At 45.1% G+C, this 25,659-nt stretch overlaps 1 protein-coding gene across 1 annotated transcript in view; it reads left to right on the forward strand.

Annotated features, from left to right (window-relative positions):
• The window catches only part of LOC124677892, a 54,932-nt gene that overhangs the window by 27,212 nt on the left and 2,061 nt on the right, over positions 1-25,659 (forward strand). The gene's annotated exons all lie outside the window — the stretch shown is intronic.

Genomic DNA, 25,659 nt, shown 5'->3' on the forward strand with positions numbered 1-25,659 from the left:
GACCGGGGTCCACAGTTCACTAGAGGTGTCTCTCCCATAAGATAAAAGCATGTTGGGTGAACAAATTACAGTTGGGCAATTGACAAATAGAGAGGTGATACGTCTCCGACGTATCGATAATTTCTTATGTTCTATGCCATATTATTGATGATACCTACATGTTTTATGCACACTTTATGTCATATTCGTGCATTTTCTGGAACTAACCTATTAACAAGATGCCGAAGTGCCGATTGCTTGTTTTCTGCTGTTTTTGGTTTCAGAAATCCTAGTAACGAAATATTCTCGGAATCGGACGAAATCAAGACCCAGGTTCCTATTTTCACCGGAAGCATCCAGAACACCCGGGAAGGACCAGAGGGGGGCACTGGGCCCCCAGACCATAGGCCGGCGCAGCCCAGGCCCCGGCCGCGCCGCCATATGGTGTGGCCACCCCTTCGACCCTCCTCGCGCCGCCTCTTCGCCTATATAAAGCCTCCGTCGCGAAAACCACGATGCGAAGAACCACGATACGGAAAACCTTCCAGAACCGCCGCCATCGCGAAGCCAAGATCTGGGGGACAGGAGTCTCTGTTCCGGCACCCTGCCGGAGCGGGGAAGTGCCCCCGGAAGGCTTCTCCATCGACACCGCTGCCATCTCCACCGCCATCTTCATCACCGCTGCTGCTCCCATGAGGAGGGAGTAGTTCTCCATCGAGGCTCGGGGCTGTACCGGTAGCTATGTGGTTCATCTCTCTCCTATGTGCTTCAATACAATAATCTCATGAGCTGCCTTACATGATTGAGATTCATATGATGATGCTTGTAATCTAGATGTCACTATGCTAGTCAATTGAGTTTTACTTATGTGATCTCCGGAGACTCCTTGTCCCACGTGTGTAAAGGTGACGAGTGTGTGCACCGTGTGGGTCTCTTAGGCTATATTTCACGAGAATACTTACTCATCGTTATGAATGGCGTAGTGAAGCGCTTAATTATATCTCTTTATGATTGCAATGTGTTTTGTATCACAATTTATCTATGTGCTACTCTAGTGATGTGTTATTAAAGTAGTTTTATTCCTCCCGCACGGTGTAATGGTGACAGTGTGTGCATCCGTGTTAGTACTTGGCGTATGCTATGATCATGATCTCTTGTAGATTGTGAAGTTAACTATTGCTATGATAGTATTGATATGATCTATTCCTCCTACATATGCATGAAGGTGACAGTGTGCATGCTATGCTAGTACTTGGTTTAGTCTTTTGATCTATCTTACACTAAAGGTTACTAAAATATGAGCATTATTGTGGAGCTTGTTAACTCCGGCATTGAGGGTTCGTGTAATCCTACGCAATGTGTTCATCATCCAACAAGAGTGTAGAGTATGCATTTATCTATTCTGTTATGTGATCAATGTTGAGAGTGTCCACTAGTGAAAGTCTAATCCCTAGGCCTTATTCCTAAATATCGCTATCGCTGCTTGTTTACTTGTTTTATCTGCGTTACTCATTGCTGCATTACTACTGCTTGTTTACTGTCCCGGGCAAAGCACTTTTCAGGTGCCGTTGCTACTACTTATTCATACCACCTGTATTTCACTATCTCTTCGCCGAACTAGTGCACCTACTAGGTGTGTTGGGGACACAAGAGACTTCTTGCTTTGTGGTTGCAGGGTTGCATGAGAGGGATATCTTTGACCTCTTCCTCCCCGAGATCGATAAACCTTGGGTGATCCACTTAAGGGAAACTTGCTGCTGTTCTACAAACCTCTGCTCTTGGAGGCCCAACACTGTCTACAAGAATAGAAGCTCCCGTAGACATCAAGCACTTTTCCGGCGCCGTTGCCGGGGAGGAAAGGTAAAAAGGCACTCATACTCCGGTTCCGGGTAACGAGTACTTTTCCGGCGCCATTGTGTTTGTGCTCGAAGCTATTTCCTTTAGATCCTGCAATTGCATCTTTTTGTTTCTTGTTTACACTAGTTTGGCATAATGGACAACAATGAGCTTCTTATTCTATTTCCTGATTTAAAACATGGATTGTTTGATGCGAAAATTAAAAAACCTATGGAATCTTATTTGCATGCTGGTAGTAATATTAGTATGAACGCTTTGAACACCATTGTTGATAATGATATAGAAAGTTCTAAGCTTGGGGAAGCTTGTTTTCATGATATCTTTAGTCCCCCAAGCATTGAGGAGAAAATTTTCTTTGATGATGCTTTGCCTCCTATTTATGATGATTATAATGATAGTAGTCTTTTAGTACCGCCTGTTATGGAGGATAAATTCGATTATGATTACAATATGCCTCCTATATTTGATGATGAAAATAATAATGATAGCTACTTTGTTGAATTTGCTCCCACTACAACTAATAAAATGGATTATGCCTATGTGGAGAGTAATTATTTTATGCATGAGACTCATGATAAGAATGCTTTATGTGATGGTTATATTGTTGAGTTTGCTCATGATGCTACTGAAAGTTATTATGAGAGAGGAAAATATGGTTGTAGAAATTTTCATGTTACTAAAATACCTCTCTATGTGCTGAAATTTTTGAAGCTACACTTGTTTTATCTTCCTATACTTGTTACTTTGCTCTTCATGAACTTGTTTATTTACAAGATTCCTATGCATAGGAAGCATGTTAGACATAAATGTGTTTTGAATTTGCCTCTTGATGCTCTCTTTTGCTTCAACTACTATTTTTTGCGAGTGCATCATTAAAACTGCTGAGCCCATCTTAATGGCTATAAAGAAAGAACTTCTTGGGAGATAACCCATGTGTTATTTTGCTACAGTACTTTGTTTTATATTTGTGTCTTGGAAGTTGTTTACTACTGTAGCAACCTCTCCTTATCTTAGTTTTGAGTTTTGTTGTGCCAAGTAAAGTCTTTGATAGTAAAGTAAGTACTAGATTTGGATTACTGCGCAGTTCCAGATTTCTTTGCTGTCACGAATCTGGGTCTACCTCCCTGTAGGTAGCTCAGAAAATTAAGCCAATTTACGTGCATGATCCTCAGATATGTACGCAACTTTCATTAAATTTGAGCATTTTCATTTGAGCAAGTCTGGTGGCCTAATAAAATACATCTTTACGGACTGTTCTGTTTTGACAGATTCTGCCTTTTATTTCGCATTGCCTCTTTTGCTATGTTGGATGAATTTCTTTGATCCATTAATGTCCAGTAGCTTTATGCAATGTCCAGAAGTGTTAAGAATGATTGTGTCACCTCTGAACATGTTAATTTTTATTATGCACTAACCCTCTAATGAGTTGTTTCGAGTTTGGTGTGGAGGAAGTTTTCAAGGATCAAGAGAGGAGTATGATGCAATATGATCAAGGAGAGTGAAAGCTCTAAGCTTGGGGATGCCCCGGTGGTTCACCCCTGCATATTTTAAGAAAACTCAAGCGTCTAAGCTTGGGGATGCCCAAGGCATCCCCTTCTTCATCGACAACATTATCGGGTTCCTCCCCTGAAACTATATTTTTATTCCGTCACATCTTATGTACTTTGCTTGGAGCGTCGGTTTGTTTTTGTTTTTTGTTTTGTTTGAATAAAATGGATCATAGCATTCACTCTATGGGAGAGAGACACGCTCCGCTGTAGCATATGGACAAATATGTCCTTAGGCTCTACTCATAGTATTCATGGCGAAGTTTCTTCTTCGTTAATTTGTTATATGGTTGGAATTGGAAAATACTACATGTAGTAACTCTAAAATGTCTTGGATAATTTGATACTTGGCAATTGTTGTGCTCATGTTTAAGCTCTTGCATCATATACTTTGCACCCATTAATGAAGAAACACTTAGAGCTTGCTAATTTGGTTTGCATATTTGGTTTCTCTAGAGTCTAGATAACATCTAGTATTGAGTTTTGAACAACAAGAAGACGGTGTAGAATCTTATAATGTTTACAATATGTCTTTTATGTGAGTTTTGCTGCACCGTTCATCCTTGTGTTTGTTTCAAATAACCTTGCTAGCCTAAACCTTGTATCGAGAGGGAATACTTCTCATGCATCCAAAATACTTGAGCCAACCACTATGCCATTTGTGTCCACCATACCTACCTACTACATGGTATTTCTCCGCCATTCCAAAGTAAATTGCTTGAGTGCTACCTTTAAAACTCCATCATTCACCTTTGCAATATATAGCTCATGGGACAAATAGCTTAAAAACTATTGTGGTATTGAATATGTACTTATGCACTTTATCTCTTATTAAGTTGCTTGTTGTGCGATAACCATGTTTCGGGGATGCCATCAACTATTCTTTGTTGAATATCATGTGAGTTGCTATGCATGTCCGTCTTGTCCGAAGTAAGAGAGATCTACCACCTTTATGGTTGGAGCATGCATATTGTTAGAGAAGAACATTGGGCCGCTAACTAAAGCCATGAATCATGGTGGAAGTTTCAGTTTTGGACACGTATCCTCAATCTCATATGAGAATAATAATTGTTGTCACATGCTTATGCATTTAAGAGGAGTCCATTATCTGTTGTCCATGTTGTCCCGGTATGGATGTCTAAGTTGAGAATAATCAAAAACGAGAAATCCAAAATGCGAGCTTTCTCCTTAGACCTTTGTACAGGCGGCATGGAGGTACCCCATTGTGACACTTGGTTGAAACATGTGCATTGCAAAGATCCGGTAGTCCAAGCTAATTAGGACAAGGTGCGGGCACTATTAGTATACTATGCATGAGGCTTGCAACTTGTAAGATATAATTTACATAACTCATATGCTTTATTACTACCGTTGACAAAATTGTTTCATGTTTTCAAAATAAAAGCTCTAGCACAAATATAGCAATCGATGCTTTCCTCTTTGAAGGACCATTCTTTTTACTTTTATGTTGAGTCGGTTCACCTATCTCTCTCCACCTCAAGAAGCAAACACTTGTGTGAACTGTGCATTGATTCCTACATACTTGCATATTGTACTTGTTATATTACTCTATGTTGACAATTATCCATGAGATATACATGTTACAAGTTGAAAGCAACCGCTGAAACTTAATCTTCCTTTGTGTTGCTTCAATGCCTTTACTTTGATTTATTGCTTTATGAGTTAACTCTTATGCAAGACTTATTAATACTTGTCTTGAAGTACTATTCATGAAAAGTCTTTGCTTTATGATTCACCTGTTTACTCATGTCATTACCATTGTTTTGATCGCTGCATTCACTACATATGTTTACAAATAGTATGATCAAGGTTATGATGGCATATCACTTCAGAAATTATCTTTGTTATCGTTTTACCTGCTCGGGACGAGCGAGAACTAAGCTTGGGGATGCTTGATACGTCTCCGACGTATCGATAATTTCTTATGTTCTATGCCATATTATTGATGATACCTACATGTTTTATGCACACTTTATGTCATATTCGTGCATTTTACGGAACTAACCTATTAACAAGATGCCGAAGTGCCGATTCGTTGTTTTCGCTGTTTTTGGTTTCAGAAATCCTAGTAACGAAATATTCTCGGAATCGGACGAAATCAAGACCCGGGTTCCTATTTTCACCGGAAGCATCCGGAACACCCGGGAAGGACCGGAGGGGGGCACCGGGCCCCCGGACCATAGGCCGGCGCGGCCCAGGCCCCGGCCGCGCCGCCATATGGTGTGGCCACCCCTTCGACCCTCTCGCGCCGCCTCTTCGCCTATATAAAGCCTCCGTCGCGAAAACCCCGATGCGAAGAACCACGATACGGAAAACCTTCCGGAGCCGCCGCCATCGCGAAGCAAAGATCCGGGGGACAGGAGTCTCGTTTCGGCACCCGCCGGAGCGGGGAAGTGCCCCGGAAGGCTTCTCCATCGACACCGCTGCCATCTCCACCGCCATCTTCATCACCGCTGCTGCTCCCATGAGGAGGGAGTAGTTCTCCATCGAGGCTCGGGGCTGTACCGGTAGCTATGTGGTTCATCTCTCTCCTATGTGCTTCAATACAATAATCTCATGAGCTGCCTTACATGATTGAGATTCATATGATGATGCTTGTAATCTAGATGTCACTATGCTAGTCAATTGAGTTTTACTTATGTGATCTCCGGAGACTCCTTGTCCCACGTGTGTAAAGGTGACGAGTGTGTGCACCGTGTGGGTCTCTTAGGCTATATTTCACGGAATACTTACTCACTTGTTATGAATGGCGTAGTGAAGCGCTTAATTATATCTCTTTATGATTGCAATGTGTTTTGTATCACAATTTATCTATGTGCTACTCTAGTGATGTGTTATTAAAGTAGTTTTATTCCTCCTGCACGGTGTAATGGTGACAGTGTGTGCATCCGTGTTAGTACTTGGCGTATGCTATGATCATGATCTCTTATAGATTGTGAAGTTAACTATTGCTATGATTGTATTGATATGATCTATTCCTCCTACATATGCATGAAGGTGACAGTGTGCATGCTATGCTAGTACTTGGTTTAGTCTTTTGATCTATCTTACACTAAAGGTTACTAAAATATGAGCATTATTGTGGAGCTTGTTAACTCCGGCATTGAGGGTTCGTGTAATCCTACGCAATGTGTTCATCATCCAACAAGAGTGTAGAGTATGCATTTATCTATTCCGTTATGTGATCAATGTTGAGAGTGTCCACTAGTGAAAGTCTAATCCCTAGGCCTTGTTCCTAAATACGCTAACGCTGCTTGTTTACTTGTTTTATTGCGTTACTACTGCTGCATTACTACTGCTTGTTTACTGTCCTGGGCAAAGCACTTTTCTGGTGCCGTTGCTACTACTTATTCATACCACCTGTATTTCACTATCTCTTCGCCGAACTAGTGCACCTACTAGGTGTGTTGGGGACACAAGAGACTTCTTGCTTTGTGGTTGCGGGGTTGCATGAGAGGGATATCTTTGACCTCTTCCTCCCTGAGTTCGATAAACCTTGGGTATCCACTTAAGGGAAACTTGCTGCTGTTCTACAAACCTCTGCTCTTGGAGGCCCAACACTGTCTACAAGAATAGAAGCTCCCGTAGACATCAAGAGGGCATAACAATGCACATACATGTCATGATAAGTATAGTGAGATTTAATTGGGCATTACGACAAAGTACATAGACCGCCATCCAACTGCATCTATGCCTAAAAAGTCCACCTTCAGGTTATCGTCCGAACCCCTTCCAGGTATTAAGTTGCAAAGCAACGGACAATTGCATTAAGTATGGTGCGTAATGTAATCAATAACTACATCCTCGAACATAGCATCAATGTTTTATCCCTAGTGGCAACAGCACAACACAACCTTAGGGGTTTCTGTCACTCCCCCAGGTGTCAATGCAGGCATGAACCCACTATCGAGCATAAATACTCCCTCTTGGAGTTCCCAAACGGAGAGCATGCAAGATCATAAACAACACATATGAAATAACTTGATAATTAACATAACATGGTATTCTCTATCCATCGGATCCCGACAAACACAACATAGAGTATTACAGATAGATGATCTTGATCATGTTAGGCAGCTCTCAAGATCCAACAATGAAGCACAATGAGGAGAAGACAACCATCTAGCTACTGCTATGGACCCATAGTCCAGGGGTGAACTACTCACTCATCACTCCGGAGGCGACCATGGCGGTGTAGAGTCCTCCGGGAGATGAATCCCCTCTCCGGCGGGGTGCCGGAGGAGATCTCCGGAATCCCCCGAGATGGGATCGGCGGCGGCGGCATCTCGGTAAGGTTTTCCGTATCGTGGTTTTTCGCCTCGGGGGTTTCGCGACGGAGGCTTTAAGTAGGCGGAAGGGCGAGTCGGGGCCCGACGAGGGGCCCACACCATAGGGCGGCGCGGGCCCCCCTTGGCCGCGCCGCCATGTGGTGTCGCCACCTCGTGGCCCCACTTCGTATGCTCTTCGGTCTTCTCGGAAGGTTCGTGGCAAAATAGGCCCCCGGGTCTTCGTTTCGTCCAATTCCGAGAATATTTCGTTACTAGGATTTACGAAACCAAAAACAGCGAGAAAACGAGAACTGGCACTTCGGCATCTTGTTAATAGGTTAGTTCCAGAAAATGCACGAATATGACATAAAGTGTGCATAAAACATGTAGGTATCATCAATAATATGGCATAGAACATAAGAAATTATCGATACATCGGAGACGTATCAAGCATCCCCAAGCTTAGTTCTGCTCGTCCCGAGCCAGGTAAAACGATAACAAAGATAATTTCTGAAGTGATATGCCATCATAACCTTGATCATACTATTTGTAAACATATGTAGTGGATGCAGCGATCAAAACAATGGTAATGACATGAGTAACAAGTGAATCATAAAGCAAAGATTTTTCATGAATAGTACTTCAAAACAAGTATAATGAGTCTTGCATAAGAGTTAACTCATAAAGCAATAAATCAAAGTAAAGGCATTGAAGCAACACAAAGGAAGATTAAGTTTCAGCGGTTGCTTTCAACTTGTAACATGTATATCTCATGGATAATTGTCAACATAGAGTAATATAACAAGTGCAATATGCTAGTATGTAGGAATCAATGCACGGTTCACACAAGTGTTTGCTTCTTGAGGTGGAGAGAAATAGGTGAACTGACTCAACATAAAAGTAAAGAGAATGGTCCTTCAAAGAGGAAAGCATCGATTGCTATATTTGTGCTAGAGCTTTTATTTTGAAAACATGAAACAATTTTGTCAACGGTAGTAATAAAGCATATGAGTTATGAAAGCTATATCTTACAAGTTGCAAGCCTCATGCATAGTATACTAATAGTGCCCGCACCTTGTCCTAATTAGCTTGGACTACCGGATCTTTGCAATGCACATGTTTTAACCAAGTGTCACAATGGGGTACCTCCATGACGCCTGTACAAAGGTCTAAGGAGAAAGCTCGCATTTTGGATTTCTCGCTTTTGATTATTCTCAACTTAGACATCCATACCGGGACAACATGGACAACAGATAATGGACTCCTCTTTAATGCATAAGCATGTGGCAACAATTATTATTCTCATATGAGATTGAGGATATATGTCCAAACTGAAACTTCCACCATGAATCATGGCTTTAGTTAGCGGCCCAAAGTTCTTCTCTAACAATATGCATGCTCCAACCATAAAGGTGGTAGATCTCTCTTACTTCGGACAAGACGGACATGCATAGCAACTCACATGATATCCAACAAAGAATAGTTGATGGCGTCCCCTGAAACATGGTTATCGCACAACAAGCAACTTAATAAGAGATAAAGTGCATAAGTACATATTCAATACCACAATAGTTTTTAAGCTATTTGTCCCATGAGCTATATATTGCAAAGGTGAATGATGGAATTTTAAAGGTAGCACTCAAGCAATTTACTTTGGAATGGCGGATAAATACCATGTAGTAGGTAGGTATGGTGGACACAAATGGCATAGTGGTTGGCTCAAGGATTTTGGATGCATGAGAAGTATTCCCTCTCGATACAAGGTTTAGGCTAGCAAGGTTATTTGAAACAAACACAAGGATGAACGGTACAGCAAAACTCACATAAAAGACATATTGTAAACATTATAAGACTCCATACCGTCTTCCTTGTTGTTCAAAACTCAATACTAGATGTTATCTAGACTCTAGAGAAACCAAATATGCAATCCAAATTAGCAAGCTCTAAGTATTTCTTCATTAATGGGTGCAAAGTATATGATGCAAGAGCTTAAACATGAGCACAACAATTGCCAAGTATCAAATTATCCAAGACATTTTAGAGTTACTACATGTAGCATTTTCCAATTCCAACCATATAACAATTTAACGAAGAAGAAACTTCGCCATGAATACTATGAGTAGAGCCTAAGGACATATTTGTCCATATGCTACAGCGGAGCGTGTCTCTCTCCCACAAAGTGAATGCTATGATCCATTTTATTCAAACAAAACAAAAACAAAAACAAACCGACGCTCCAAGCAAAGTACATAAGATGTGACGGAATAAAAATATAGTTTCAGGGGAGGAACATGATAATGTTGTCGATGAAGAAGGGGATGCCTTGGGCATCCCCAAGCTTAGACGCTTGAGTGTTCTTAGAATATGCAGGGGTGAACCACCGGGGCATCCCCAAGCTTAGAGCTTTCACTCTCCTTGATCATATTGCATCATACTCCTCTCTTGATCCTTGAAAACTTCCTCCACACCAAACTCGAAACAACTCATTAGAGGGTTAGTGCATAATAAAAATTCACATGTTCAGAGGTGACACAATCATTCTTAACACTTCTGGACATTGCATAAAGCTACTGGACATTAATGGATCAAAGAAATTCATCCAACATAGCAAAAGAGGCAATGCAAAATAAAAGGCAGAATCTGTCAAAACAGAACAGTCCGTAAAGATGGATTTTATTAGGCCACCAGACTTGCTCAAATGAAAATGCTCAAATTGAATGAAAGTTGCGTACATATCTGAGGATCATGCACGTAAATTGGCTTAATTTTCTGAGCTTCCTACAGGGAGGTAGACCCAGATTCGTGACAGCAAAGAAATCTGGAACTGCGCAGTAATCCAAATCTAGTACTTACTTTATTATCAAAGACTTTACTTGGCACAACAAAACTCAAAACTAAGATAAGGAGAGGTTGCTACAGTAGTAAACAACTTCCAATACACAAATATAAAACAAAAATACTGGAGTAAAAACATGAGTTGTCTCCCATAAGCGCTTTTCTTTAACGCCTTTCAGCTAGGCGCAGAAAGTGTATCTCAAGTGACATCGAGAGATGAAGCATCAACATCATAATTTATTCTAATAATAGAATCATAAGGTAACTTCATTCTCTTTCTAGGGAAGTGTTCCATACCTTTCTTGAGAGGAAATTGATATTTAATATTACCTTCCTTCATATCAATAGTAGCACCAACGGTTCGAAGAAAAGGTCTTCCCAATATAATGGGGCAAGATGCATTGCATTCAATATCCAAGACAACAAAATCAACGGGGACAAGGTTATTGTTAACCATAATATTAACATTATCAACTTTCCCCAAAGGTTTCTTTTAGCATTATCAGCGAGATTAACATCCAAATAACAGTTTTTCAATGGTGGCAAGTCAAGCATATCATAGACTTTTTTAGGCATAACAGAAATACTTGCACCAAGATCACATAAAGCATTACAATCAAAATCTTTGACTCTCATTTTAATGATGGGCTCCCAACCATCCTCTAGCTTTCTAGGAATAGAAGTTTCAAGTTTTAGTTTCTCTTCTCTAGCTTTTATGAGAGCATTTGTAATATGTTTTGTGAAAGCCTAGTTTACGGCGCTAGCATTGGGACTCTTAGCAAGTTTTTGCAAGAACTTTATAACTTCAGAGATGTGGCAATCATCAAAATATAAATCATTACAATCTAAAGCAATGGGATTATCATCCCCAAGGTTGGAAAAAATTTCAGCAGTTTTATCACAAGCAGTTTCAGCAGTTTTAGCAGTTTCAGGTAATTTTGCGCACTTTGCACTAGGAGTAGAAACATTACCAACACCAATTATTTTACCATTGATAGTAGGAGGTGCAGCAACATGTGAATCATTAGCATTGCTAGTGGTGGTAATAGTCCAAACTTTAGCTACATTTTCCTTTTTAGCTAGTTTTTCATTTTCTTCTCTATCCCACCTAGCACGCGAGTTCAGCCATTAATCTTATATTCTCATTAATTCTAACTTGGATGGAATTTGCTGTAGTAACAATTTTATTTTCAATATCCCTATTAGGCATAACTTTCGATTTCAAAAGATCAACATCGGAGGCAAGACTATCAACTCTAGAAACAAGAATATCAATTTTATTGAGCTTTTCCTCAACAGATTTGTTAAAGGCAGTTTGTGTACTAATAAATTCTTTAAGCATGGCTTCAAGTCCAGGGGGTGTATTCCTATTATTGTTGTAAGAATTCCCATAAGAATTAGCATAACCGTTACCATTATTATAAGGATATGGCCTATAGTTATTACTAGAATTGCTCCGATAGGCATTGTTGTTGAAATTATTATTTTTAATGAAGTTTACATCAACATGTTCTTCTTGGGCAACCAATGAAGCTAATGGAACATTATTAGGATCAACATTAGTCCTATCATTCGCAAGCATAGACATAATAGCATCAACCTTATCATTCAAGGAAGAGGATTCTTCAACAGAATTTACCTTCTTACCTTGTGGAGCTCTTTCCGTGTGCCATTCAGAGTAATTAACCATCATATTATCAAGGAGCTTTGTTGCTTCACCAAGAGTGATGGACATAAAGGTACCTCCAGCAGCTGAATCCAATAAATTCCGCGAAGAAAAATTTAGTTCTGCATAGAAGGTTTGGATGATCATCCAAGTAGTCAGTCCATGGGTTGGGCAATTTTTAACCAGAGATTTCATTCTTTCCCAAGCTTGAGCAACATGTTCATTATCCAATTGTTTAAAATTCATTATGCTACTCCTCAAAGATATAATTTTAGCAGGGGGATAATATCTACCAATAAAAGCATCCTTGCATTTAGTCCATGAATCAATACTATTCTTAGGCGAGAGATAGCAACCAATCTTTAGCTCTTCCTCTTAATGAGAAAGGGAACAATTTTAATTTTATAATGTCACCATCTACATCTTTATATTTTTGCATTTCACATAGTTCAACAAAATTATTGAGATGGGCAGCAGCATCATCGGAACTAACACCGAGAAAATTGCTCTCTCATGACAAGATTAAGTAAAGCAGGTTTAATTTCAAAGAATTCTGCTGTAGTAGCAGGTGGAGCAATAGGTGTGCATAAGAAATCATTATTATTTGTGCTAGTGAAGTCACACAACTTAGTATTTTCAGGGTTGGCCATTTTAGCAGTAGTAAATAAAGCAAACTAGATAAAGTAAATGCAAGTAAACTAATTTTTTTGTGTTTTTGATATGGCAAACAAGACAGTAAATAAAGTAAAACTAGCAACTAATTTTTTGTGTGTTTTGATATAATGCAGCAAACAAAGTAGTAAATAAAATAAAGCAAGACAAAAACAAAGTAAAGAGATTGAGAAGTGGAGACTCCCCTTGCGGCGTGTCTTGATCTCCCCGGCAACGGCGCCAGAAATTTGCTTGATGCGTGTAGTTGACACGTCCGTTGGGAACCCCAAGAGGAAGGTGTGATGCGCACAGCGGCAAGTTTCCCTCAGTAAGAAACCAAGGTTTAATCGAACCGGTAGGAGTCAAGAAGCACGTTGAAGATTGATGGCGGCGGGATGTAGTGCGGCGCAACACCGGAGATTCCGGCGCCAACGTGGAACCTGCACAACACAACCAAAGTACTTTGCCCCAACGAAACGAGTGAGGTTGTCAATCTCACCGGCTTGCTGTAACAAAGGATTAACCGTATTGTGTGGAAGATGATTGTTTGCAGAGAAAACGGTAAAACAAGTGTTGCGAGCAGATTTGTATTTCGAGTATTAAAAGAATGGACCGGGGTCCACGAGTTCACTAGAGGTGTCTCTCCCATAAGATAAAAGCATGTTGGTTGAACAAATTACGGTCGGGCAATTGACAAATAGAGAGGGCATAACAATGCACATACATGTCATGATAAGTATAGTGAGATTTAATTGGGCATTACGACAAAGTACATAGACCGCCATCCAACTGCATCTATGCCTAAAAAGTCCACCTTCAGGTTATCGTCCGAACCCCTTCCAGTATTAAGTTGCAAAGCAACATACAATTGCATTAAGTATGGTGCGTAATGTAATCAATAAATACATCCTCGAACATAGCATCAATGTTTTATCCCTAGTGGCAACAGCACAACACAACCTTAGGGGTTTCTGTCACTCTCCCAGGTGTCAATGCAGGCATGAACCCACTATCGAGCATAAATACTCCCTCTTGGAGTTACTAGCATCAACTTGGCCAGAGCCTCTACTAATAACGGAGAGCATGCAAGATCATAAACAACACATATGAAATAACTTGATAATTAACATAACATGGTATTCTCTATCCATCGGATCCCGACAAACACAACATAGAGTATTACAGATAGATGATCTTGATCATGTTAGGCAGCTCTCAAGATCCAACAATGAAGCACAATGAGGAGAAGACAACCATCTAGCTACTGCTATGGACCCATAGTCCAGGGGTGAACTACTCACTCATCACTCCGGAGGCGACCATGGCGGTGTAGAGTCCTCCGGGAGATGAATCCCCTCTCCGGCGAGGGTGCCGGAGGAGATCTCCAGAATCCCCCGAGATGGGATCGGCGGCGGCGGCGTCTCAGTAAGGTTTTCCGTATCGTGGTTTTTCGCCTCAGGGGTTTCGCGACGGAGGCTTTAAGTAGGCGGAAGGGCAGAGTCGGGGCCTGACGAGGGGCCCACACCATAGGGCGGCGCGGGCCCCCCCTTGGCCGCGCCGCCATGTGGTGTCGCCACCTCGTGGCCCCACTTCGTATGCTCTTCGGTCTTCTGGAAGGTTCGTGGCAAAATAGGCCCCTGGGTCTTCGTTTCGTCCAATTCCGAGAATATTTCGTTACTAGGATTTCTGAAACCAAAAACAGCGAGAAAACGAGAGCCGGCACTTCGGCATCTTGTTAATAGGTTAGTTCCAGAAAATGCACGAATATGACATAAAGTGTGCATAAAACATGTAGGTATCATCAATAATATGGCATAGAACATAAGAAATTATCGATACGTCGGAGACGTATCATAGGCATGGACGGCATTGGAGAAACCATTGACATGAATCCACCCGGAGGAGCTCCCATGGCACCCATTCCTACATTACCTCACATGTCATCAGGGTTGGATGTGTCCATCAAAAAGAAATTCTTCTCTTGCTCAATGAGGCGCTGATTCTCCTCAGTTGCGTCCCTCTTCTCCTCTAGTACCAACCTTCTCTCGTCGGCGGTCGCCCTTCTCTCCTCGGCCACCACCATCCTCCTTTCGACATCAGCATCTTTCTCTCTACTCAACTTCCTCTCCTCTACCACATCCTTTCTTGCTTGCACCATAGTTGCCATAGCTTTGTTAAAATCTTTATCTCCAGATTTGCTCTCTGCTAGTTTAGCTTGTTTCTTTCCAATCGGTCTTCCCCTTGTTGTTTTTGCAATAGAGTTAGGAGTTTCTTCACTTGATGATGAATCTTCAAGGCCAATGACATCATCTATTGTTCCTTTGATTGTTTTTCTTAACTTGATTGGGACTTCTAATCCATCGGGATTCCTCCACTTTTTTTCATTCTTAAATTCACTCCAACAATGGTACAAAACAAAAAATTCCCTTCAGCCATCTTGCCCTTCTTGTTTGACTTAGGATCTCCCATGAATAATTTTTGGGCAATCTCGTTCTACATAAGTAAAAATAGTTATTAGTGCAAATAGAACAAATAAACAAGATGAGAGACCAACCGTTAGTGCATATAGAACTTACCCTATCTTTCTCATTGGTACCACTAGAGTTTATTTTGTCAACCTGTGCCAACACCCCCGACCACTTTGAACAATCGGTGTTGATAACTTCCTATCGCGACCGAAGAGACGTGTCCGTGCGCTCATATCCCGTAGTGCAAGTTCTGTTGTACATGTCTGTAATCCTTGCCTAGTATGTATCTTTTGTTTGATACGTGTCGGTAGCCGGATCCATACCCACCTTGCACCATGTTTTGCAAAGCAAAATGACTTCTTCGGCAGTAAAGTTGACCAACCGTCCCCCCTTCGGCGCATCGACCAAACCCTCACCATCCGCATCCACTCCATATGTACCACTATCATGATGCAGAGACGAATATTCTTGCGAATAATTGGACACAATATTCATACGTGACATGAATGTCTCGTCATCAACACTACATAAAAAATGCTATCAAATTCTATTCATCTACGCAAATAATATTCATCTAAACATTTATGTAGCAAAGAGCAAGTCCATACCTAGCAGTCATATCGTCGCCCATGTTGGGTGCGGCTGAATCCGGTGCAAATGGCTCCAGTGGTGGTGGTGGTGGAGGAGGCATCTGTGGTGCCATCACAGCGACGGGCGCCTCGGAAATCTTTGACTTATTCACCCCCGATTTTTTCTGCACTGCCGCGGCCGCTGACGACCGCTTCGTGACTGGTTTCTTCATCGGGGGAGGTGCTGCTGACGCCGGCGCAGTGCTTCTGGTCGCCGATCCTGGCGCGACGAACAGGTTCCGCACGAGCGAGGCGCTAGGGTTCGCTGTTGCCACCGCGGGAGAAGCTGCGGCCGGCGGATCAGAGTCCACGACAGTGAAATCCGGCGGGAGAGGAGCGGAGCGGCCTTCCATCGCCGGTGAATCGCGCACGCGAGAGTGAGAGAGGGGCGAAATCAGGAGCACGGTAGGGGAATGGTCGAGCAGTTGCCTTTTGCGCGTTTGCATTTTCCTTTACCGCGTGGTGCCTCGTGGATCAAATATGCAGAAAAAATAGCTGCTAGAGCGACATTTTTTCGGCGTAGGCGCACTAAACTAACGTCGCGACCGCGTTTTAACACGTTTGTTGGCGCGCCATATTTCGGCGACGTAAACGTTGCTGCTACCGCGCTGTAAAACTATACCGTGCGCTGCGCAGTGTTTTTCTCCACGAGACGCGCTTTTTAGACTGCACCGTAAGCGCGGACGCAAAAAAACTCCAAAATATTATTCTATTTATTATCGTGTATTTTTTTCCAGAATATTTTGAAACACAAAAATATTTTGGTGTCCATGTAGACTCGTCAAGATAGTTGGTGGTAGAACTAAGTGTCGTGACCATAGAGGATAATCAGCCTGAGATGCACGGTTATGTCCACCGTCCGCTGGCGCCCCATCAAAACAAAAAAAGCATCTCCCTTTGCTGTGCAGCCTGAGCCAACTCCGCCTCCAGCTTCTCCCCTCTTCTTCCTCAGCTCCGGTCCCCCTCGCTCTACTCTAGGGCAGAGAGGCGATTCCTCCACCTTGCCGCCTTCTAGAACCTTCCACGCCCTGCGCGCTCCGCTCCTCCTCGGCTCCCTCTCCTCCGTCTCCCCGCTCCCCGCTCACTGCCCTGCGCGCTGCGCTGCAACGATGAAGATGGTCTCCATCCATGCGCCGCCGCCGCCGACCCTGTCCTGGGCCAGAAGGCTGGCCTGTATCCTCTCCTGGGCCTCAATCCCCATCCCACGGCCCAACTCCACGCTCCTCCCGCTCGTTAAATTTCCCCCGCTTCTCCTCCCCCTTCCCTGCTTCCCCTGTTTCGCGATCGCCCGCTTCGTCTCCGACTCCGAGCTCCACCGCGCACCGCCTTCTCCCGCACTCCGCTCCACGCGCAGGTAGCCCACGAGCCCCACCCACAACAACAACTATCTTCTTCTTCTCGCAATTCACAAGCACTTCTTTGCTCTGAAGCAGGCGGAGGGATTGGGTAACAAGAAGCACCTCCTTCTCGTTGCAGGCTTCTCCCACCACCAACAAGGGCACCGCGCCGTCAAGGACCAAGAAGGGGCACCGCAGGAAGGCGCCAAGGGCCAACAAGGACTAGAAGAAGAAGAAGAAGAAGCGTCGACGGCCAACAAGGCCGCGGTCGCAGGTAACGCACGCACGCACGCGGCCAAGAAACCAAGAACACTCTTCCTGTTTTCTCTAGAGCAACATTCTTCTTGCTCTAGAATTCTGACACTTCTTGCCTCTTATTCTGCAACAAGAAGAAGAAGGCTTCTCCGACCTCCAAGAAGCTACCCGCAACGACCCCTCCCCGCTCCAGCAAGTGCAGCCGGAGCTGCGGATTCCGACCATGCTGACTTCCCTGTCGGCCTTTGTCCAGGAGTTGTTCCGCCTACTGCAGATGCCGACCATGCCGGCCTGGCTGTCGGCCATTTTCCAGCGGTCCCGGACCGACGACGCCCCCGCCCCCGTCCCCGTCGACGCCCCCGTCTCCGACCCCCTCATCGCGCCTCAAAGGGAGGAGACGAGAATTAGGCTAACTGTTGTTGTTTGGACAAAGAAACGCACACACACTGAGTGGAGTTCACAGGGAGAGAGAGAGTGGAAGAGCACACGTACACACACTAGAGAGGAAATGCTCTCGGTAGTGGACACAAGGAGCTGAAGCAAAGTTTCTGTTACTTACTTCTCTTACTACTTGGTGTCTCTAAACGAAGTACTACATGCCTTTATATAGGACTTGCTAGCTACTGATACATGGTGGGAACATTGGACATGCAGTCCAGCCGCATTGTATATCCTCACTACTGCTGATATCTTGACTACTATTACTCACTGCTAGCTGCAGCTTATTTTGAACTGGTAGAAGAGCAAAGTCTCACATGGTGGCTCACCACGTGATGCATATGTGTATGCATGCAGCACACAAGTTTGCTTAGGCTAACATTCACCCCCTCAAACTTGTTGCCGTCATGCTAAATCCACGACGCCAAGCTTTTGTCTCATCTCCACAAATTTGATCTTGCCCAGCGCCTTGGTGAAGATGTCTGCGAGCTGACCATCAGTGCCAACATGCACAACATCAATCTTGCCTTCTTCGATGCACTCACGAATATAGTGGAACTTTGTATCAATGTGTTTGCTCCGATCGTGATGCACCGGGTTCTTGCTCAGCGCGATTGCTGACTTGTTGTCCACCATGAGCTTCACCTTGGTCGGAGTGGTTCCGAGCAGCTCCGTGACGAGCCTGCTGAGCCACACCCCCTGACATGCCGCAGTAGCTGCAGCGATGTACTCTGCCTCGCATGAGGAGAGCGCCACCACCTTCTGCTTCTGTGATGCCCAAGTGACTGCACTTGAATCAAGAAAGTAGATGATCCCGGTAGTGCTCTTGCGGTCGTCAACGTCCCCAGCGAGGTCACTATCACTGTACCCCACCAGCGTCGGCACCGCTGTGTCTCCCTTTTTGTACCTGCAGCCATAGTTCGCCGTGCCACGAACGTACCTTAGTAGCTGCTTCATAGCAGCCCAATGCTGCTCCGCCGGCGACTCCATGAATCGGCTGAGAATGCCGACCGCGTAGGATATGTCCGGCCTCGTGTTCACCAAGTAGCGAAGGCTACCGATGATGCTCCTGTACAACGTCGCATCCACTGCGGCGCCGCCATTCTTCTTCCCAAGCTTTAGTCTACACTCCATGGGTGTGTGGCAGGAGTTGCATCCACTCATCCCAGCTATCTCCAAGATTTTTTCAGCATAGCTGCTCTGCCCGATGGTGATTTCTCCATCACCTTGCTTGACCTCAATCCCGAGGTAGTAGCTGAGGAGACCAAGGTCGCTCATGCAGAACAACCTCTGCATCTCTTCCTTGAACTTGGTGATGTCGGTGACGCTGGAGCCAGTGATGATGAGGTCGTCGACGTACACCCCAACAAGCAGGTAGCCATCACCCGCAGTTCGTTTGTACACTGCATGCTCCATTGGACAGCGCTCGAACTCAAGTGACATGAGTGACATGTCCAGCTTGGCGTTCCAAGCTCGTGGCGTTTGCCGAAGTCCGTACAACGCCTTTCGGAGGCGTAGCACATGGCCCTCCTTGTTTTTCTTCTCATAGCCTGCAGGTTGATGCACGTACACCTCCTCGGCAAGATCACCATTGAGGAATGCCGATTTGACGTCCATATGATGGACTTGCCACCCGTTATGCGCGGCAAGGGCAAGCAACAGGCGCACCGTCTCCATTCGTGCCACTGGCGCGAACACCTCGTCGAAGTCCACCCCCTGTCGCTGCGCATAGCCTTTTGCGACCAGACGGGCTTTGTGCTTGACGATGTTGCCGGCAGGGTCACGCTTCACCTTGAAGACCCATTTGAGCCCGATGGCTCGCTGGCCAGCTGGGAGTGTTGTGAGCTCCCAGGTCTTATTCTCGAGGATCGCCGCCATCTCAGCGTCCATGGCTTGCTTCCAACAAGCCTCACCAAGTGCCTCCTGCACTGTGGCTGGCTCGTCGGCAGCGAACAAGCACAAGCCATTGTACTCCGCCTCGACTTCTGTAGTGTCATTGTACAAGTCATCAAGTCGGCGATAATGACGTGGTCTAGACTCGGAGTCCAAGTTGGCGTCTTGCTCGAGTGGCGTCGCCCACCCGTCATGAGCAGGAGTAGCCGCAACAGGTGTATGCGGCTCCAACGATGGCGTTGGCGTAGTCGCTCCTTGCGGCGTCCCGGGGTTGCCGCCTGCACCCCCGGTGGTTACCGCCTCATTGACCTCATATGCCACCGTGAACGATGATGGCGCAGCAAGCGCATTGGTGCGCTCCGTCGATGCAACCTCCTTGTTCCACTCCCAGGAACGGCGTTCCTCGAACACCACATCCCTGGAGATGTGCAGCTTCTTGGTTGCGGGATCATACAGCCTGTAGCAGTATGAGCCCTCCTCATAGCCAATCATCACCATCGGCGTCGATCGGTCCGAGAGTTTGTTCAACCCCGGCCCGATATTCTTGACATGCGCAGTGCAACCAAATGTGCGGAAGTGTTGCACATGTGGCTTCTTGTCATGCCAGGCTTCATATGGGGTTTTCCCATCCACGCTCCGGGTCGGCGCCCGATTCAGGATGTACACCACCGTTCTCACCGCCTCGCCCCAAAACATGGCAGGCATGCCCATGCTTTTGAGGAGACACCTCGCCATTTCGACGACGGTTTGGTTTCGGCGCTCAACAACGCCATTCTGCTGCGGGGAGTATGGTGCGGTGGTGAAGTGCTTGATGCCGTTCTGGTCGCAGAATGCATTGAACTCGCCGGAGTTGAACTCGCCTCCTCGATCAGAACGGAAAGCAAGAAGTTTGCACTTCTTCTCTGCCTCCGCACGTGCCTTGATCTTGCAGAAACGAGCAAAGGCTTCATCCTTGCTCTTGAGCACCTCCAGCCACATGTACCTGCTGAAGTCATCAACGACAAGCAAAAAATATTTGTTGCCGCTGGCTGTCGCCGGTGTGATCGGCCCGCACAAGTCAGTGTGCATGAGCTCGAGCCTCTCCTTGGCTCGGTACGAGGATGCTTGCGGAAATGGCCTTCGATGTTGCTTGCCAAGCGTACAGCCATCACAGACTTGTTCGACTTGGTCGATGACGGGCGCGCCTTGCACCATGTGCTTGCGCGTCATATCCCGGAGTGCGCGGAAATGGAGGTGGCCATAGCGAGCATGCCACAGCCACGCCATGTCGTCGAGCTTGGCCAGCATGCACACTGGAGCCGTCAGGTTCAGGCCGACAGTGTAAAGCCGGTTCTTGCTACGGGACACACGCGTAAGCAGCTTCCGCGTGCGGTCGTAGATGTGCAGCTCACCGTTCTCGATCAGGACCTTGCATCCCGCTTCATCCATCTGTCCGAGTGAGATAATATTACTTCTCAATTCGGGGATGTAGTATACCTCGGTGAGAACGCGATGCTCGCCGTTCTGGCACTTGAAGAGCACGGAGCCGCGTCCGCGGATGCTGACAAGCGACCCATCTCCAAACTTCACTGTGCCATGGACGCTCTCGTCCAGCACCGTGAATGCCTCCTTGGTGCCAGTCATGTGACTGCTCGCACCTGTGTCGAGGTACCAGACGCCATTGGTCCTCTTCTTGGGGAAGACCTTCTCCTCGTTCAAGAATACGGCCTCGTCGCCGTGCCCTGCGTGTGCCTCGTTCAGGAACACGGTTTGATCGACGTGTTCCACGAGTGCGTTGTCGATGTCGCGGGCGTGTGCCAACATAAGTGCAGGCCCGCCGTCGTCCTCGCCAACCACCAAGTTGGCGTGCTCCCGACGCTCCTCGTCGCGCTTCTTCTTGCGACACTCCTTAGCCCAATGCCCAGGGATGCCGCAATATCGACAATCTCCTTTCTTTCTGTCGTTACCTCCGGCGCCGGCTCTAGACGTGGGTCTGGCCGACGTTCTGGGTTTGGCCGCAGCCTTCCCCATCTTGTCGCTACCAGTGGATGTGTATCCACCACGCTCTCGGCCGCGTTGTCGCGCCGCCCACTCCTCCTCCGTGAGAAGTAGGCGCCCGGCTGCTGTCGAGTTTGTTGGCTCGTTGTCAAGGTTGTAGCGCTCCTCCACAGCTACAAGCCTGCCACAGAGCTCCTCGATGCTCATGTTCTTTGTGTCACACAAAGACTCGATGGCCATTGCCATTTGCCGGTACCGACGTGGAACAACTCTTAAGAACTTGAGCACCGCCTTGTGCTCGGACACAGGGTCGTCCAGCAGCTCAAGATCGTTGATGATGCCTGTGAGCCGCATGGCGAATGCTTCCACGGACTCACCGTCGTGGAACTTGAGCGCCTCGAACTCAGCGCGCCGCGTTTGCGCCTTGGCCTCGCGAACGCGGTCAACGCCCATCCGCATCATCTTCACGGCGTCCCACGCCAGCTTGGCGGAGTCCTTGACCGCGAGCGTGCGCAGCATCTCCGGCGGCACATTCCGCAGGATGACGCCGAGCGCCCGCCGGTCGTCGCGCTCGCTCCCAACTCCGGTGTCGACCACTGTCCACAGGCCTTGCGCCTGCAGCTGGACGCGCATGACGAGCGCCCAGTCGACATAGTTGGTGCGAGTGAGCACCAGCGCCGGTCCCGGCGCGTCGTGCTCATGGATGACCCTCTCCACCACACGCGTCTCCGCAGCACCATCGCTGACGGTGACCTCCAAACTCTTCGTCCCCGACACCTCAGACTTATTGTCTACGCCTTTCCCTGTCATCGTCGCGGATCAAACACCGGACGACTACAAAGCCTTGGATCGAACACCAAAGAGCTCTGATACCAGCTGTTGTTGTTTGGACAAAGAAACGCACACACACTGAGTGGAGTTCACAGGGAGAGAGAGTGGAAGAGCACACGTACACACACTAGAGAGGAAATGCTCTCGGTAGTGGACACAAGGAGCTGAAGCAAAGTTTCTGTTACTTACTTCTCTTACTACTTGGTGTCTCTAAACGAAGTACTACATGCCTTTATATAGGACTTGCTAGCTACTGATACATGGTGGGAACATTGGACATGCAGTCCAGCCGCATTGTATATCCTCACTACTGCTGATATCTTGACTACTATTACTCACTGCTAGCTGCAGCTTATTTTGAACTGGTAGAAGAGCAAAGTCTCACATGGTGGCTCACCACGTGATGCATATGTGTATGCATGCAGCACACAAGTTTGCTTAGGCTAACACTAACGGCCTTGTACAGGCATAGCGTCGACAGCGCGGCTGCGCGTCGTTGGAAGAATCAACCTGCAGCTCGGGTTCTCCGTACAGGTCCTACTATCGATGAGCAGTGGCGGAGCCAGGAAAAAATTGAAGCCTGGGCGAACCATAAGCTAAGAAAAAAAAAGCGAGATTGAGAACGATATTTAGATATCTCTCTCTATATATATATAAGAAAAATATAAGTACTAAATTGAGTACCGTACATTCATAATAGGAAACATAAAAAATAAAATTTGATATGATAAATAGCTCACTTGACAAAGAGTCACAAATAAAATTCTGGATATTCATATGCTTATTCATTACCCATGATGGAACCTGCAAGATTAGAAAAGAGTGTAAGAACTAGTAATCCATAGTGCTCCAAAGAGTTGACACCATTAAAATGCATGGCACATACTCTTCAAATACTAATGACACCTTGGTAAAATCCCTTTACGATTCTTAAAGGGTTGAAACTGTAGAATAATAATTAAATCAGCAAGTGATTTAAATATCTCACGCTCAGTGTAGCATATCATCAGGTGATTAAAACAATCATCATTTGCGCAATTTAAACTTGATAATTTTCATTGCCGAGAAAGCTCTCTCAACAGATGTCGTTAACACTCGCAATAACAAAGCCAACTCAATGAGATTGTAAACCAATGGAATTATCAAGAGTTTATATGTTTTAACCATTTTTACAGCCAAGCTTTCAAAATCATTGCAAGTAGGTAACGCCGCATGATTTCTCAAATGAATGACATAAGTCTCAAGTTGATCCATCAATATTGTACGATCAACATTAGAGAAACCTGCATTATCTGAAATCAAAGATTGATACGATGATTTGAGAACATAATCATTTTAAATTGATTTCTTACTAAGATTCCAAGTGTGGAATTGGTCAACTAGATGAACAAACTTTTTTCCCCAATTCATAGATTAAAAAGATGGAGTTCATGGAATCGATGGAGAAAAATGTTCAGACTTCAGTATGTACCAATCGCTGCCGGCCTGACCTATAGCAGTGCAGAGCCGAGTCTTCAATTGTCGTTGTGCTGCCGTCGCCAGTGCGAGCGCCGCGCCGGCGTGGCCTGCTGCAGCTGCCGTCGCGCCTCGCCTGTTGGGAGACGAAAAGACGAACAAGAACCCGATTCAGTGTCTTCAGACTTCCGTGGAAGGAACGACCGTGGCCTCGTGATGTTCAGTTGGGTAGGCCTGTTGACTTGTTGTTGCCTGTTGGGCCAAAGGAGAAACGCAACGTCCAACGTAGGTTGGGCTAGAATTTAGCCCGGGCAAATAGCCAGATAATTACGAAATCGCTGCCTAATTAATTGAGGTTTGCACGCTGTCGGAGGAGGTCGAGCCCGGGCAGCTGCCCGGGCATGCCGGGCTGAAGCTCCGCCCATGTCGATGAGGTAAGTTGCAACTGCTGGCAGTCTTGCATTTTCGGTTTCCATCGCTGGAATGGTCGTCTCTGTTGCGCTTCTTTCTCTACTATCACTTTCACTTGCAAAACATAATATAATTGACCAGCATCAGTTTCTTGTTCGGCTGATTGATGAAACAATTCACCTCTCACTTATCTCACTGAACCTGACTGACATTGTATGGCTGCAAAACCCATACAAAATAGGAGTCGGCATGGCATTAGTTGTGAGAAAATTCTGTTTGTTAACCATTTGTGTTGTTGATTGGTGGATATGTTTCAGTTGCTGGCAGCACATAATGTCAGTATGAATTACTAATGCCATTTAAATTGCAGAATTCCACCATATATCCTTGTTTTCTCTTCCCCCAACTTAAGGATTTTAGTCTAAGACATGCAACAACTGCATAGCCTGTATAACAGGGGTTTTCCAATCTAGAAACCATGAAACTTCATTCTCTTTAATTATTGTTTGTAAGCACCAACTATAGCAATGGATGACTAATACCTGCCAAACAAAAATGTTTAAACTTTAAATAACCTGGCACATCACCTCAGTCTATATGATGAATAGCTTACATCGGAAACCTGAACTAAATATAATTTGATTTGATCAATGTAGTGTTTCTGAATTGTAGGCGATAAAAATATTCTGCATTTTCCTAGATTTATTAATGCATTTATGCAACATGATTATACACAGGAAGAGATTGGTAATGCACATGCTCTTCTCTCAGTATATTCTATAATGTACAAACAATCAAGGCATACATGGACTATACATAGTACAATGTGTGCTTGAAACTTGAAAGTGGTTTCTTTTAGGATCTTCATCTATTTTAGAAGAGTTCCTTGAAATTTAACAAAAACGTTGCACTGTGTTAGTCATTTCAGTATGAGTTGATATGCCAAAATAAGAGTTCTAAAATTACATATCATGAAGTTAAGGTGGTTCATAGATCTTTGATGTTTGATAGCCGAGGTATAGAGTTTACAGATATAAAAGCAGGGGATAGCCCTCTGAAAATTAGATATTCCTTTTTCTAACAGTATACTGCGAAGAAAAATCTGTACCATATTTAGAATTTAAACCCTTAATGTAGATTC

Source organism: Lolium rigidum, chromosome 7, assembly GCF_022539505.1.
Source record: "Lolium rigidum isolate FL_2022 chromosome 7, APGP_CSIRO_Lrig_0.1, whole genome shotgun sequence".
NCBI classification, from domain to species: Eukaryota; Viridiplantae; Streptophyta; class Magnoliopsida; order Poales; family Poaceae; genus Lolium; species Lolium rigidum.